The sequence below is a fragment of the Chelonia mydas genome, chromosome 4, assembly GCF_015237465.2.
Source record: "Chelonia mydas isolate rCheMyd1 chromosome 4, rCheMyd1.pri.v2, whole genome shotgun sequence".
In the NCBI taxonomy this organism is placed as follows: domain Eukaryota; kingdom Metazoa; phylum Chordata; order Testudines; family Cheloniidae; genus Chelonia; species Chelonia mydas.
Window position 1 is genome coordinate 72,889,022 of NC_057852.1, and position 16,678 is coordinate 72,905,699.

A 16,678-nucleotide genomic window follows, 5' to 3' on the forward strand; every position below is an offset into this window, starting at 1 on the left:
CCACTGAATTAGAAATGCAATTGTGTATGTGTTATTGTGTATACCTTCTCTAGTAAGAAGGGGATGCTAATGAACTTCCTCCACTATCAGCCCTTTGAAGCCAGCTCCTTGGAGAGGTATGCATATACTAGTTCAGACTGGATTCTCCAGTGACCAAGAGACAAAAATGGGTTTTGGTTTTAAACTAGGTCAGGGCCTTCTTCCTGATCCGACAAATGGACAGGACCTCTGGTCCACAGAGGACCCCAATCCTTCATGAAGGGGTGGAAGAACTTGGCCTACTGAGGTACATAAGACTGGGTGCCAGTACTGAGCTGAGGCTCAGGTCAGAGTCCAGGTTAGAGTTGCGGTGATGTCTGATAAGCTTATTTGTGAAGAAGTAATAGTAGCCCACTGAGCCTATGTAACCCACTGGTTAGTGTGTGTTACATGTCCCCCTTGGTGTCTGATCCAGAGAGGAGGCAAGTCTCTCCAATTTCCTAGCTACAAAACCTGGCTCTTTAGCTCAAGCTGTACATTTCTAGCTGTGTAAATCCCTGGGGTCAGCCAAAACGGTGGCTGTTACACAACTCTGAATGTCTTTGCTATTGTTAATTGGATATGGCTTTAATTCTGATTAGCTGACTGGTGAAAAGGCATGGGAAATCCAAAATGCAAAAAGAGGATTTCTGTACTTTGCTAGCCCACTTAAATTCTATTTGACTAGTGTCTTCCCCTATTCATTGGCCAAAGATTGCTTGAAAGCCTTTTTGCCATTGGGCCTTTTCTGAGCTGAGAGAATAGGCATTCAATTTTAAATCCCTGTTTGTCTCCTTCCAACCTTGATTTTTCATTTGGTCTCTCTCTGCTCTAGAGTTATTGTATTCAAGATCAGAACATTCTCCCTTTCTTCCTTTCCTTGGCCTGTTCCTTTGCCTCGTATCTCGGTCATCTTCTCTTCCTGTAGACTTCTTTTACTACAAGCATTAACCTTCTGTCCTTTTGCTACAGAAATAATGTCCCATCCTTCTCCTGCTATAGATTCTGGATCTCTCCCTTCCTTCTGTAAGCCTAGATTTTCATATTTGCCTCAGTAGGTGACATCCTCTACTACAGTTCTTGCTCTTGCTGCAGACTCAACTTTTTGTGCTGAAAGCAAAATATGATAGCAATCGAAATGTTTTCATTGGCTTTACTTTTCCCTTTCTGCTTCCACATTAAACAGAGAGAGGCTTTTTTCTTCTGGTTCTGGACACGTGTTGGTTTTAGCATTCAGTATTAAACTTTACTGTAGGCTGACTTAGATGAAACTAGAAATAATTAATGTTTGAGTATTCTATTACTACAGTCTGCTGTTACATTCTATTACTTCTTGGTTTTTCATTTTAATATATTGCCAGAAAATATGGTGTACTTAGTTACCATAGGAACTCATTCCCCCATGACTTCATAGAATCATAGAATCATAGAATATCAGGGTTGGAAGGGACCTCAGGAGGTCATCTAGTCCAACCCCCTGCTCAAAGCAGGACCAATCCCCAATCAAATCATCCCAGCCAAGGCTTTGTCAAGCCTGACCTTAAAAACTTCCAAGGAAGGAGATTTTACCACCTCCCTAGGTAACGCATTCCAGTGTTTCACCACCCTCCTAGTGAAAAAGTTTTTCCTAATATCCAACCTAAACCTCCCCCACTGCAACTTGAGACCATTACTCCTTGTCCTGTCCTCTTCTACCACTGAGAATAGTCTAGAACCATCCTCTCTGGAACCACCTCTCAGGTAGTTGAAAGCAGCTATCAAATCCCCCCTCATTCTTCTCTTCCGCAGACTAAACAATCCCAGTTCCCTCAGCCTCTCCTCATAAGTCATGCGTTCCAGACCCCTAATCATTTTTGTTGCCCTTCGCTGGACTCTCTCCAATTTATCCACATCCTTCTTGTAGTGTGGGGCCCAAAACTGGACACAGTACTCCAGATGAGGCCTCACCAATGTCGAATAGAGGGGAATGATCACGTCCCTCGATCTGCTCACTATGCCCCTACTTATACATCCCAAAATGCCATTGGCCTTCTTGGCAACAAGGGCACACTGCTGACTCATATCCAGCTTCTCGTCCACTGTCACCCCTAGGTCCTTTTCCGCAGAACTGCTGCCTAGCCATTCAGTCCCTAGTCTGTAGCTGTGCATTGGGTTCTTCCGTCCTAAGTGCAGGACCCTGCACTTATCCTTATTGAACCTCATCAGGTTTCTTTTGGCCCAATCCTCCAATTTGTCTAGGTCCCTCTGTATCCTATCCCTGCCCTCCAGCGAATCTACCACTCCTCCCAGTTTAGTATCATCCGCAAATTTGCTGAGAGTGCAATCCACACCATCCTCCAGATCATTTATGAAGATATTGAACAAAACCGGCCCCAGGACCGACCCCTGGGGCACTCCACTTGACACCGGCTGCCAACTGGACATGGAGCCATTGATCACTACCCGTTGAGCCCGACAATCTAGCCAACTTTCTACCCACCTTATAGTGCATTCATCCAGCCCATACTTCTTTAACTTGCTGACAAGAATATTGTGGGAAACTGTGTCAAAAGCTTTGCTAAAGTCAAGAAACAATACATCCACTGCTTTCCCTTCATCCACAGAATCAGTAATCTCATCATAGAAGGCAATTAGATTAGTCAGGCATGACCTTCCCTTGGTGAATCCATGCTGACTGTTCCTGATCACTTTCCTCTCGTGTAAGTGCTTCAGGATTGATTCCTTGAGGACCTGCTCCATGATTTTTCCGGGGACTGAGGTGAGGTGACTGGCCTGTAGTTCCCAGGATCCTCCTTCTTCCCTTTTTTAAAGATTGGCACTACATTAGCCTTTTTCCAGTCATCCGGGACTTCCCCCATTCGCCACGAGTTTTCAAAGATAACGGCCAATGGCTCTGCAATCACATCCGCCAATTCCTTTAGCACTCTCGGATGCAACTCGTCCGGCCCCATGGACTTGTGCACGTCCAGCTTTTCTAAATAGTCCCTAACCACCTCTTTCTCCACAGAGGGCTGGCCATCTACTCCCCATGTTGCGATGCCCAGCGCAGCAGTCTGGGAGCTGCATTGTTAGTGAAGACAGAGGCAAAAAAAAGCATTGAGCACATTAGCTTTTTCCACATCCTCTGTCACTAGGTTGCCTCCCTCATTCAGTAAGGGGCCCACACTTTCCTTGGCTTTCTTCTTGTTGCCAACATACCTGAAGAAACCCTTCTTGTTACTCTTGACATCTCTTGCTAGCTGCAGCTCCAGGTGCGATTTGGCCCTCCTGATTTCATTCCTACATGCCCGAGCAATATTTTTATACTCTTCCCTGGTCATATGTCCAACCTTCCACTTCTTGTAAGCTTCTTTTTTATGTTTAAGATCCGCTAGGATTTCACCATTAAGCCAAGCTGGTCGCCTGCCATATTTACTATTCTTTCGACTCATCGGGATGGTTTGTCCCTGTAACCTCAACAGGGATTCCGTGAAATACAGCCAGCTCTCCTGGACTCCTTTCCCCTTCATGTTAGTCCCCCAGGGGATCCTACCCATCCGCTCCCTGAGGGAGTCGAAGTCTGCTTTCCTGAAGTCCAGGGTTCGTATCCTGCTGCTTACCTTTCTTCCCTGTGTCAGGATCCTGAACTCAACCAACTCATGGTCACTGCCTCCCAGATTCCCATCCACTTTTGCTTCCCCCACTAATTCTTCCCTGTTTGTGAGCAGCAGGTCAAGAAAAGCTCCCCCCCTAGTTGGCTCGTCTAGCACTTGCACCAGGAAATTGTCCCCTACGCTTTCCAAAAACTTCCAGGATTGTCTATGCACCGCTTTATTGCTCTCCCAGCAAATATCAGGAAAATTAAAGTCACCCATGAGAACCAAGGCGTGCGATCTAGTAGCTTCTGCGAGTTGCCGGAAGAAAGCCTCATCCACCTCATCCCCCTGGTCCGGTGGTCTATAGCAGACTCCCACCACTACATCATTCTTGTTACTCACACTTCTAAACTTAATCCAGAGATACTCAGGTTTTTCTGCAGTTTCGTACCGGAGCTCTGAGCAGTCATACTGCTTCCTTACATACAGTGCTACTCCCCCACCTTTTCTGCCCTGCCTGTCCTTCCTGAAGAGTTTATAACCATCCATGACAGTACTCCAGTCATGTGAGTTATCCCACCAAGTCTCTGTTATTCCAATCACGTCATAATTCCCTGACATCACCAGGACCTCCAGTTCTCCCTGCTTGTTTCCAAGGCTTTGTGCATTCGTATACAAGCACTTCAGATAACCTGCTGATCGCCCCTCATTCTTAGACTTCAGACTTCTGTAGACTGCAGCCCTCTCTACCAAGAATCTACCCTTTGGGGGCCAATTCATCCCTGCTGTAAATGGAGTTACAGCAGATGAACTTGGTCCTGTGTCTTTACTCTTGTAATTCCAATACTGTTCATGTCCCATATGATTTGAAATGCTATACCTTGAATGACTGTCTCTGCTCTGGCTAGATGGCTATTGATTAGAGTTGGTTGGGAATTTTCCAGTGAAATGATTTTTCAATGTAAAATGCAGTTTTCTCCTGTCTCATGATGCACCATGGTCTCCTCTCTGATTGAGGTACTTGGTGAATCATGGGAGTCACATAACTGCAGTGCATCATGGGAGATGTAGTCCAGCCAAGATGCCTGGCCAAAAGGGAAGAGTGTGGGCAAGAAGCACATGAAGTGCAGCTTCCTAGAGGTACCAGAGCACCATACACAGATGTAGTTTAATGCTAAACTGATTTAAAACAAAAATGTTTCAATTTGGTTCCACAAACTAGAATTAAACGTTTTAAATGAGAAATGTTGAAAATAAACATTTTCATCGGACATCCGATGAAGTGAGCTGTAGCTCACGAAAGCTTATGCTCAAATAAATTTTTTAGTCTCTAAGGTGCCACAAGTCCTCCTTTTCTTTTTGAGAATACAGACTAACACGGCTGCTACTCTGAAACCCCTCTTGTGTTAGTAAACCATGCAGGGTTAGTATTTTTCCTATGTTGTAATGATAGTGACAGAATGAGCTCTATCCTTAAGATCACAAAATAATTTTAGTAATGCCAGGCAAAATCAATAGTTTATAACTTCTACAGAGCATCAAACAAAGGTATTATTAATCTGTAGTCATTTTGCTGTCATTTTTTCTAATTGACGTGGTTAGTATTCATGTGCACCTCGTATAGAGTATATGAGCAAAATTCTTTCATTTTTTTCTGAGTTACTGGAAAAAAAAACTTTTGCCCATATGTAAAAAATATTCTAATCACACAATTTGTGTATGAAAAAATGGCTGCAAAATGAATGAAGTATGAGACATAGACTTAGCATAAACATAGCAATATCTTTGTTTTGTTTGGGAAATTTTTTTTTTTATTTAAAGTGTGAGTAAGTGTATTTTCCAATTTGCATTAGTACAAAGCCCACTCTCCTCTTTCCTGAGGCTTGGCTGTATTAACCACCTGAAACATAGGAATTCTGCTCAAGTTTTCTCACCAGGTTTGGTTGCTCCTAGGGTTCCTACTTCAGGGCTGCTCAGCCTATATATATATATATATATATAAATAAAAGAAAGAGAGAGAGAGAGAGAGAGAAATTCCAACCTCCCTCATATAGAAATGAAATAAAGAACAATCTGCCTTAATAGTTCAGAACACAATTAACCCTTTTCCTGCAGCATCAACGTCTGCTAACATGGCAGGGTTTTTCAAGAAAATATTGGTAGCCTATTACACAAAGATATGACCATATGAAATGTGTGTACTGAATATGTGCAGTAGAAACTTTATAAATTTTACTACTGCACATTTATTATTGCTATCCTGAGGGGTTATTTTTTAGTAAACCTATTTAATTGATAAAGGTCAACAATTTCAAAAGAACCTAAGTGACTTAGGAGCTTGAGTCCCATTGACTTTCAATGAATGTAGGCATTTTTGAATAGTGTACCCAAAACTACACCACTTAAAAATATATATCTATACATTTAATTTCACTTCGAGACTATTTTGGAGAAAGAATTTTTCTAACATACAGCTTAGGATTGGCTTTTTAGTTTTACATAATTTAATACTTATTCATCTTAATTATATGAAAAGAAAATGATAAAATGCAAGGCATGCAAATTTTGGTGACTTCTAGCGTTTTGAGAAACCTGTTGTTTCCTCTCAGCATTTTTTATTCACCTTAGATCTGAAGTGGTGGCCTGTTTGAATTCCTTTGTTCCCTGCCCCAGCACAGTGTATGAAACACTTTTCAGGATCATGCATATTGGAGGTATTAATACATATTTGTAGAACACATTTGGTTCCAGTTCTGACACAGTCTCTCTCTTTTGTGTACAACCTAAGAACACAACACAGAAAGTGAATCTTTAAAACTGCCTTAAAATTCAGGAAGACAAACGGGTTGAGAAATAACCCCTATGACAGACATGGGCTGCTGTTGGATTAGACATGCCCTCGCTTAACAAATGCAGAGTTTACACAACTGCAGTGCAATGTACCCTAGTCCCGGTTACAGCCCAATTTTGAGTGTTTCTCTTTTCCCCTTACAGGCATAACAGTACTGCTGGTCCTGAACTATTCAATAATGGGTTCTGGCCTTAATAAAACTGTAATAAAAATGGACATTCCCTTTTATCCTCATTTTTTGGGGGCTTGTATGAGCCTTCCCAGAAAAGGACGGAACTACAGTTTGAAAAACACTGATTTGGAGGGCTGTCTTTATTAGGCACTTAAGTACCATGGTGATGTGTGTGGTTTAAGAACCTAACCAGAATGTAATAGAAAAGATGAAGGTAAAATTGGTCCACCGTCAAGTGTGCAGGATCATTTAGTCGGTCCTTATTTTTGATCATTAAAGGTTATCTCCTGAAAGATGCTGATCAGTCATATTTCCCATTGAAGTCAACAGGAGCTGAAAGTCAGTGAGAGTTATGAGTGATCAGCATTTTTCAGGATCAGGCTGTACATGTGCAGTTACTGATTCCCTACTGCCTGTCTGCTATGTATATTCCAATTGTTCTTGTTTCTATAATTACACTATGCAATCATCTGATGTCCAGTACAAGATCCTTTTTAGGTTAATAGCAGATCTTAAAGGGGGTCAGGGTGCCCTTTTGGCATGTTTCACATACCCTGTACTGTGCTTTTGTGGAAAAACAAAATCATTAAAATAACGTTACGCATGAATGATCATTAAACAGCAATATAAGAGCTTGGCATGTTTAGCCCATATTTGTGGTTTGGGTATGTCTTTTAATCTGATGCTTTACTATTCTTAAGCACTCCCTTTTTTTAAACAACCAATAGCAATGCAAACAGTTTCAAATCCCTTTAAAATGAGAAAAAAAAGTAAACAGAACTGCAAATGCAACTTTAGTAGAGAACTCCCCCAAATAATTTATATAAATGTAGTTTATCTTTCTGGCATTCAAACACCATACTTTTTACCCAGATGTTTACAACATCTGAAGTAGTTAAATTAAACAAACATAATTCATCCATTAGTACTAAAGTTGGAAATAAAAGATACTTTATATTACCAAGCAAAATACTTGTTTTTCCTAATAAACCTTCACAGTAATGCACATTTTGTACTAGAATGAAAATTTCACAATTACATTTTACAAGCTTTGTGTTTCATATTTGAATGTTGCTTGTACAAATCACTGTAGCATTATGCAGGCATTTGCATTTTATCACATTATCACATTATAATCCTTTTGATACTACTTTTTATTTTAATGATTGATTTGATTAATTTGACACATATATACAATTCCTTTGGAGTTTTGACCATTTTTATCCCTCATTATCATAACTGCAAATACATTAATTGAAAGGGTAGATATTTACATGGAGCATTATTTCAACAAAGAAAAGCTGTCATGAAATCTAAATAAATCAATGGAATGATTTAGTGGAAAGCAGTCCATCTTCCCTTTTCTCTCCCTGCTTTTCACTCAGTCTCTCTCGTCTCCTACTATTGTTCTGTAGGATATGAACTGCTTTAGTCTAATAAACTCTGTTAATTGTTACTTCTTGGACATCAGCAATACTGTTGGTCTGTCCTGGTCCTAGTCTAATCATTGGGGACTTTTACAGCCATGCTTATAACCCCGCCTGCAAACTTTACCCTACCCAGATTTTCCTTCTGGACATTCATAGCCTTGCAACTTTCCCAGCAACTCTAGGTTCATCCCACCTTTCCTCCCCCACCATGAACAACTTAATCATTTTAAGGATCACTTTCCCTTTCTGCATGACTGAGATGCCATCAACACTCAAGATCTTAAAATTTGACTCTACTCTCCCTAAACTCTGTCTCACTGTCCTCTTTAACATCTGCACATTGCTCTAATTGGCAAAGTCTATTTCCCTAATTAATCTCATAATATATACTGTCTACTTTCATCATTAATGCCCTAAGTAATGTCTGATGACAAGGGAAGGATCCAGTGTCAGCATTTTATTTTTTCGTTGACTCGTGACCAAATTGATCATCTTCCATTTTGTCTCTCCTGCTGAACCACACCAGTGCATGAGTACATGCAAACTCAAATTTATCGGTTGGGCTGTGGAGATAAAAAGATGCAAATCAAAGGGGAGAGAGACAGAGTAACTGGCAAGAGCAGACATGGAAAGAATAGGCTTACCATCTACTAAGCTTTCCTCTATAGTTGAGCTCAGAAAAACCAGAATGTGTATCCCAAGGGAAATTCTGGATGTTTGACTTTTTTTGTTTCCACTTGGGACAAAAAAATGAAATACTGAAACTTTAAATGGAATGAAAAGTTCCAAAAATGTATTTGAAAACAGAAATATTTCTTTTTGACATATTTTATAGAAAAGAAACACTGACATCTCTGAAATGAAATATTTAATTTTGGTTTGTTAAACTGAATCAAACCATTTAGCTTCAAGCAATTTTGACTTTAAATTGCCTTTGTCCAAGGACCTTGGTGCTTCATGGGAGTTGTAGTTCAGGTGCTTCTTCTCCTCACGTTGCCGGACCACACTACATATGCCATGATGTACTTGCAGTTATGTGACTCCCCAGGATGCACCATATGCTTGGCCAAAGGGAAGAATTGGGACTTGAGGCACTCGCACTACAATGCCCATAAGTCATCATGGACCTTAAGCAGATGCGGTTTCATGTAGAACTGACTCCAAATGTTTTGGTTCAATCCAATCAAACCAACCCCAAATGAAATATTTTCTTTTGATTTTCCCAATGGAAAAATCAAAACATTTTTGGTAAAATCAAAAATTTTATAGAAACTGCACTTTCCGTCAAGACATTTGGACAGAAAGTTCCCAACCAGCTCTACTCTAGAGTCTGAAAACTCATTTTCTCCATTCAGTCATCGTAGAGGTTACTGACATTTCTAGGTGCCTGGTCTGAGCTATTTGCTTTCCTACACCACATTCTCCAAATTCCTCCTTCTAAGAAATTTACTACATTTTCTTTTTTTAGCTTCATTGCTGCCTTGTGCTTTATTCATCTTCAACTTGCTACCTTCCTTCATCCACTGATGATATGAATGACCTACTTTAAATAAGCATCTCACTAGACTGCCTTTTACCTTCGATTTTCACCTCCCAACCCAAGTCTTACACATCACTGGCACCGTCACTCATGCTCCCTCTGAATATTTTTAATCCCCTCCTTTATGAAAAGCCCTTTTGACCTCTCATCACTCGCTGTTTCCAGCTTCCTTTTCCTCAGCCATACTCTGAAAAAAGTGGCCCTAACTGTATAAGTTGCCTGCACTGGACAAAATCTGATTCAAACATGCTAACACTATTTCACATAAATTGAACTGATATTGAATTGCTGCAGCAAAATCTTATGATCAGCTCTGCTAAGCATTATGGGGAAATCCAATAGTAGTCAAAGAAAAATATGGCACTGCAATCCAGATACACAGACCACTGCACATCCATATGAAGTCCGTTAACCTATCTATATGTAAACACACAGATATCTCTATATATTTGTTTTATATCTCCTGGCTTACTGATATATTACAATTTAAAGTGATCTGAACTTTGCATTGCTTTAACTCTCAGTGCTGGAGTTATGCATATGCACAAAGAGCATATATATTTTCCCCTTTGTGACTGGTTGCAATGGTTTTTTGTGTATCCTGTATGCTAAGAAATAATATCAAACTAATCAGAAATTTAGCTTCCCCAATGAGATTTCTATATTAGGTTTATATTATCTTGATAGAGAGAGTGCAAGAACATGCACCTTTAGAAAGAATTATATTTGTAGATTTTTGACACAAAATATACTCCGCTGCTTTAGGCAACTTTATACTACATCCTTTGCTATTGGCTGTCATGGTCCATGAGATCCATGCAGTGCCATTGTCTGACAACAGCAATGGTTACAGTCAGGGGAATAGGGTGCATCTGACAGGAGACAGCACCGCTCACAAAGCCATATATTTGCTGTATTTAAATTTACTGCTAGCACTTACATGGTACACAGCACTAAACGGCAGTAGTTACTGTTCACAGGGGATAAAATTCTCCCAGAGTGTAACTCCATTGACTTCAGTTGAGTCATTCCAGGCACTAATTTTGCCTGTAATTATCACGGATGCCATTGGCTGAATATATACCACTTCAGACGTACACAAACACACAGTCATCATAGGAGTAAAGAACAGGGGAATTTCATAGAGCCTGTTTGGATGCACGAGCTGCTACCTGATTTTTTCTGGTATTTCCACTCCTGCAGCAAGATCATTATCTTAATGGTAACCAACTCTATGACAAAATTTCATAAGCCATGATAGGTACCCTCTCCTGGCTTATGTAGTGCACACATATGCTGCTGGCTTTTCCTTAAAAGGCTTTTATTAGAAGTCCTCTGTGTTGGGGCTTATTGCCAGTATAAACAACTTTTGCTGGCTGGTTTGTGACATATGCCATCAAGCTGTCTGGTTTGATGATGATTGCGTCACTGTTCCTCTATCTTTTTATGCTTGATGCACTTTCCTAGGAATCACATTATACTGTGCCTGACTCTGCTTATAAGTGCCCAGGTGTATTGCCAGGGGATGCTAGGATGTAAAACCAGCTGGCTGGTGACAGGAAACGTTGAGTATGCCTTTCCCAGTTCTGTTATATTCAATTTTTGTTGAAATGGATGTCTTTGTGAAGCTTCTGAGCCGTTCGTCTGAAAATGAGTCTGGAACTCCCAAACATAGGCCTTTTCCTTCAGGCCAGATATAGGATGTGCAGAGATACCTGAGGAGGATGCAGAATGTTGTTATACTTGCATTGCATCTTTCATTCCAAAGCTTTCCAACATACTTTGTAAGTATAACAAACTGATACGTAAACTATACAGAAGAATCACTTCATTCACCATTGGAATGATACGCTCAAGAGAAAGGAAGCAGTTCAAACTGCCCATAGCAACGGTACATAACAGTAAATTCCTTTTCTCACTGAAACTTCAGGACAGGGTTAGGTAGGCCAGTTGGCATTATTTGTAAAAGTAACGGTGTTAACTACAGTATCCTTGCCCAGTTCCAAGTGACCCTGAATAGCCACAAATCTTGGCTTGATATCGGAAAGTCAGCATCTCTAGAAGCCCCTCACTGAGGGCGTTTGGCCAATACGATATCAGAAGGAAGACTAGCACCTGCTGAATCATTGGCACAACCTCCTGCAGCACCTTGGTGTCTCTTTCAGGTCTCCAGGCCAAGTGCTGAACCAGCCTGAAACTGCTTAGCTTGACACAGCTGGTAGGTCACAACACGATACTTTAGTTCATTTTGTAATGCCACAAAATGAACAAACCAAAAAACAGCAACAGTTCAAGTTTAGGTTTATTTTGAATAAAAGGCAAAATTTAGGTTGATTTCTGACCCCCCACCCCATTTCCTAAATATTATCCTTAAGAATGTAATTTAAACCTATAGAAGGACTAAAAATTCAGGCAGAGTCAATGTCATCACTCTATTAAGCCTAGATAGCACATGTGATCAATGATAAGTCCTTACACTTTTCTGAAACTGGAACAATCTTTTGGCATGCAAGGTTATGTTAAGGAGGAAGTAGGTGCTTATTTCTGAATTTCTTAACTTTTGTTTAAATTTGACCCTTTTTCTTCAATGCTTGGGGAGTTAGATGCACTACTCCTACTAACATTACTAATGTGGCACATGCACTGTGTGATGAAATATGCACAGGGCCATAAGAACATTTTTAAAAATTGCTTGTCAAAATGTTGTCTGTTTAGTAATTACATCATGATGTTTCATTTTCCACCAAATATCAAAATATATATATTCATTGAGTTAGTGAAGTTCACCCTCTGGTCAGGTGACAGGATTATTATGAAATTCATTATTAACAATATGTTGTAAATATTATGACTAGTAGGAAGTGTAGACACATTGCACTGTATCAGCATGTCAGACTTGTGGGTGAAGATATACATGCTTCCTGAAGGTATTTTAGAAAGAGAGTTCTGACCTGAAACTAGAAGTGACTCCATTTATTCTGATGTTTAGTTGTAATTGAATTGCAGAGAAGAAAGTTTTAAAAAGGGCTGTTGAAATGAATAGCCATGATAGCAGGAAAGGCTGCAGGTATCTCTAAAAGGCTGAAGTATGACAGCTGAAATAATTAGCGGCTTTGGCAGTACTATAACCAGAGTGCTAGTATCTATTATTTATAGAGCCATAAATGCACGTGGTGCTTAATGGAACATTTTAAGAGACAACATTCTAGCTCCTAAGACCTTGCAATCAGACACATATGATAGAGTGAAAGATGGTGAAGCGTCCTTATTGATCAGGAAATCAGCATAGAAAGTCTTGAGGGCTCTAAAGGGAGATTTGAAGATAGAAAATCAAGTGGAACAAAATCTAAGTGATGCAGATACTTTCTCCCCCCTGAAATACTCTCGCACTTTATTCTTGATTCAAAATCCATTGACAATTTTACCTATATGGCCTCAGAAAGAGTTAACTAAGGGTGAATACCATTTCCACAAAAGCTGTGCTCCATGAATCTCTTTGCTTTCAAACAGTTTGGCATAGTCTGACTGTTTCAATATGGAGGAGTCATGACATGATCCAGGAAGTTTATTAAAACTTTGCAATGTTTTGTTTAGCATGGTATAATTCAGGGCATTATAATAGCCTACAAATGGAAGTTCTCGAAAAGACTGGACTACACTGGACATTAGAGAAAAGTTTCTTTACCCTTAAAAAAACAAACAAACAGCAAAACAAAACAAACAATTTTATGAGAAATTTCACCATTACTTTAGATGTGGTTGTAAAGGTGTAGCAACTCATTACCATATTTTAAAATACAACTCGGAGCTTTAGCACTGGGATGTTATTCCTCGTTTCAGTGGGATGCTGTGAGTTGGTAGAATGGTTCAGCAACAAAAACAGTCTTGCCACAAGTACTCCTGTTCTTTTTGCGGATACAGACTAACACAGCTGCTACTCAAAAACAATCTTAGTTAGCAAGGTCTCTTCTCAGGATTATTTGGGAAGGTTAAAAAGTGCTGTTTACAACAAGAGAACAACACAGTTCAACATAACTAGAAAATAAACAGACTCCCCAGCTTCAGCCCTGTCCCATGACCCCTGGGCATAGAGCTTGACCTTCCCAAAGGCTTTCACTCCCTTCCATCTCCAGGGGAGGGAGTGAAGATGTCTCTGTTCACTACAGAATACTCCTGCGCCCTGGCACAGATGCCTTTAGTGGGGCAGTATTCTATTTGTAAGTGATACAACTACTTGCTAGGGATTAAGAAGCAACACTCTTATTGTGTTGAAAACTATTGTTCTTTAATAAGCGCTCCAGGTTCAAATCACCTTTGACAGCAAGTTTTAATACCTTATTTTGGAGATGTAAAGTAGGGTGCGTGTGTCAAGAAACAAGCTCTGTGCTTTTGCAATACTTTATTAGGAGGCTTAGTTAGAAACTACACAAAATAGTGTGAGCCAAGAACTGTAAGTGGTTCAGATTAGAACAAAAAGTGCATATTTTTGTATAGAATGGGACAATTACACTGTTCTAGGATGCACACAAAACAAGAAGTGCCAAATATGAATGAACTGTCATTTTTACCACTGGAGACCTGGGTTGAAATTCCCACTAGGGGATATGTTTATAGATCTCATTTAAGCATATTGTAGTCCCGCCATTAGAAAGCTATCAAATGCAATTTGATGCACAGCATGTTACTTAAACGGTGGCCTGAAATTAACAGACTGAATTACTCTCCCCAGGAAGCCAAGGTTATTTATAAATTGGAATTCAGATAAGCAGAAGTGCTTTACTGAACTTACTACTATTATAACCTCAACCTCAGCCTTCCATTCTCTAGGCCAGTCCGTTATTGGAACATTCACAGCATTGAGCCGTTTAAAGTGGGAACACAACTGAAAGTAGGAAACTATGCTCTATGCTTATGAGAGACAGCACTTCTGGCATTTGGAAAATATCTTGTAAAAAGTTTAATTAAGAGCAACATCTTGGCATCTGTGAAGTTTAACACAATTAACAGCTTTAAACTCAGTTTTCTATTCTGTTTGCCGATTAAGCAAACTTATGCCAGTGAAATTACTGGTAAGAGTACTGGTTAACTCAGTGACAAAATAAGAACATGCTAAATAATGTGATTAAAGTTGTTAAAAGCCAAAATAAACACTTATAATTATCTCAAGAAAAACTGCGTAACACAAGTGAGAGCTCTATAAAGTGAAACTCTGCATTCATAATTTCAGACTTTCCTGCACAATAGATCATAGTTAAAGATCTGTTAACAGACCTCTGACTGCTGAGCTGGGCAGCTTGTGGTTTTCTTCTAACCCTATTGGCATAATGTAGATTTATGTGAGAGGTGCAAATTGGACGTTGTCTGCTATTGGAGCCATTGGCAGAACAGAAATCATACTGTAGGGTTAGCAGCATGAAGTACATTGCTTTGAAATTACACAGCAGGGTTTCTGCTTGTTGCTCTAGTTGCCTTTAAGACCGAGACCTTGTATTGTCTGGCCATGATTAAAATCAAAGTGTAGGCTTCTTTGCTGGATGCCAGTAAACTGAGGTGAAAAACAGAAACAATCTGGATTCTTAATTATTTTAAAATGCAACATAGACAAAATGCAAAGATGAAAGCATTTTCTACTAATCTATCCTAATTATTTAAAATAAAATGATTTCCTAAAGAGGCCCATATCGTGAAATGGGTATTTTTCTTTGACTATGCAACATCTCTTCCCCATATAACTTCTCGCATGACTGAGCACATGAACACAGGCACATATGTACAGACAGACTGCAAGATTTGATGTTTCAGAGTAACAGCCATGTTAGTCTGTATTTGCAAAAAGAAAAGGAGTACTTGTGGCACCTTAGAGACTAACAAATTTATTTGAGCATAAGCTTTCGTGAGCATCCGATGAAGTGAGCTGTAGCTCACGAAAGCTTATGCTCAAATAAATTGGTTAGTCTCTAAGGTGCCACAAGATTTGATGTGCAGTTTAAGCATTTATAGAAGGCCCCTAGTTTTAGGCAAGGTTCAAGTTTTCTCCGAAACTTTAAGTCAACCTAGATACCACATACTGAATTTACTTAAAAATTAAATGAAGATGACTTATAGCCGCTTTAGTGTCCCACCAATGCAAAATATCCATTCTGGAAAGTTGTCTCTGGATTGTCATAATATGGATATATGCACTTTATGTCAGTATGGCCTTTCAAAGCTTAAGATGCTAAATTGAAATGGCTGCACCCCCCTGAGGAGGTGCATCCCTGAGGAGCATGCGTTCTGTCTAGCACATAAAGGATGAAAAAGAACAAAGGACTATTAAATTAGGGCTTGTCTACACGGTGCATAAGTCTGCACCACTAGTTTGTAAATTCTAGGCTGCACCAGTACGTTGCACCCTAATTGGCCCACGTGGACCTTACTGATGTGCACTAAAGGTTCCCTAGTGCATATTAATGTAGCACTGTTTGAAATAGGACTACATTAATGTGTACCAGGGAACTTTTAGTGCACACCACTAGGGACCACATAGGTAAGTTAGCGTGCAACACGCTGGCATGGACCAAAATTTGTACTCACTGGTTTGGACTAACACACCGTGTAGACAAGCCCTTAGAAAACAAAGGAGGTGGGGGAAGGCAGCAGCCATCAGCACAAACACAAGGGCCTCCAATGCAGAGGCTGCAGCACAAAGCCTGTGTACCACATAAACCCTGTTTTCGGGGGAGTCCCTCGTTAAAATATTGCCAGCGCACTGCTATACCCATAGCAAAACAAGATTTAAAGTGGTGTGTGGTGTGCTGGCCTATTGCATGTAGGGTCGCCAACTTTGTAATATTTAAAAAGGAGTGCCAGAATCTCCCCCGCCCCACCTCTGCCCTGCCTCTTCCCCTAAGGCCCCACCCCTGTTTGCTCCTCTTCCCTCCTTCCACAGTCACTCGCTGCTTTCCCCCTCTCACAACTTCCCCTGTGCCCAGGTTGGGAAGAGACTAGCCTGCAGAGCCACATCTGGGAGCTGCAGCTGCGCAACCCAGGTAGGAGGCAGTCCCAGCTGAATAGGGGTTGGTGGAGGTGATGACCCAGTGCTTTCCCTCCTCC

At 40.3% G+C, this 16,678-nt stretch overlaps 1 long non-coding RNA gene across 1 annotated transcript in view; it reads right to left on the reverse strand.

The window, feature by feature from the left end:
* Nucleotides 1–10,290: 10,290 nt before the first annotated feature.
* LOC122465709 overlaps nt 10,291–16,678 on the reverse strand; it is a 39,215-nt gene continuing 32,827 nt past the window's right edge. The window contains exon 3 of the long non-coding RNA XR_006290729.1: nt 10,291–11,301. This is a non-coding gene — a long non-coding RNA (uncharacterized LOC122465709). The remainder of the gene's footprint in view (nt 11,302–16,678) is intronic.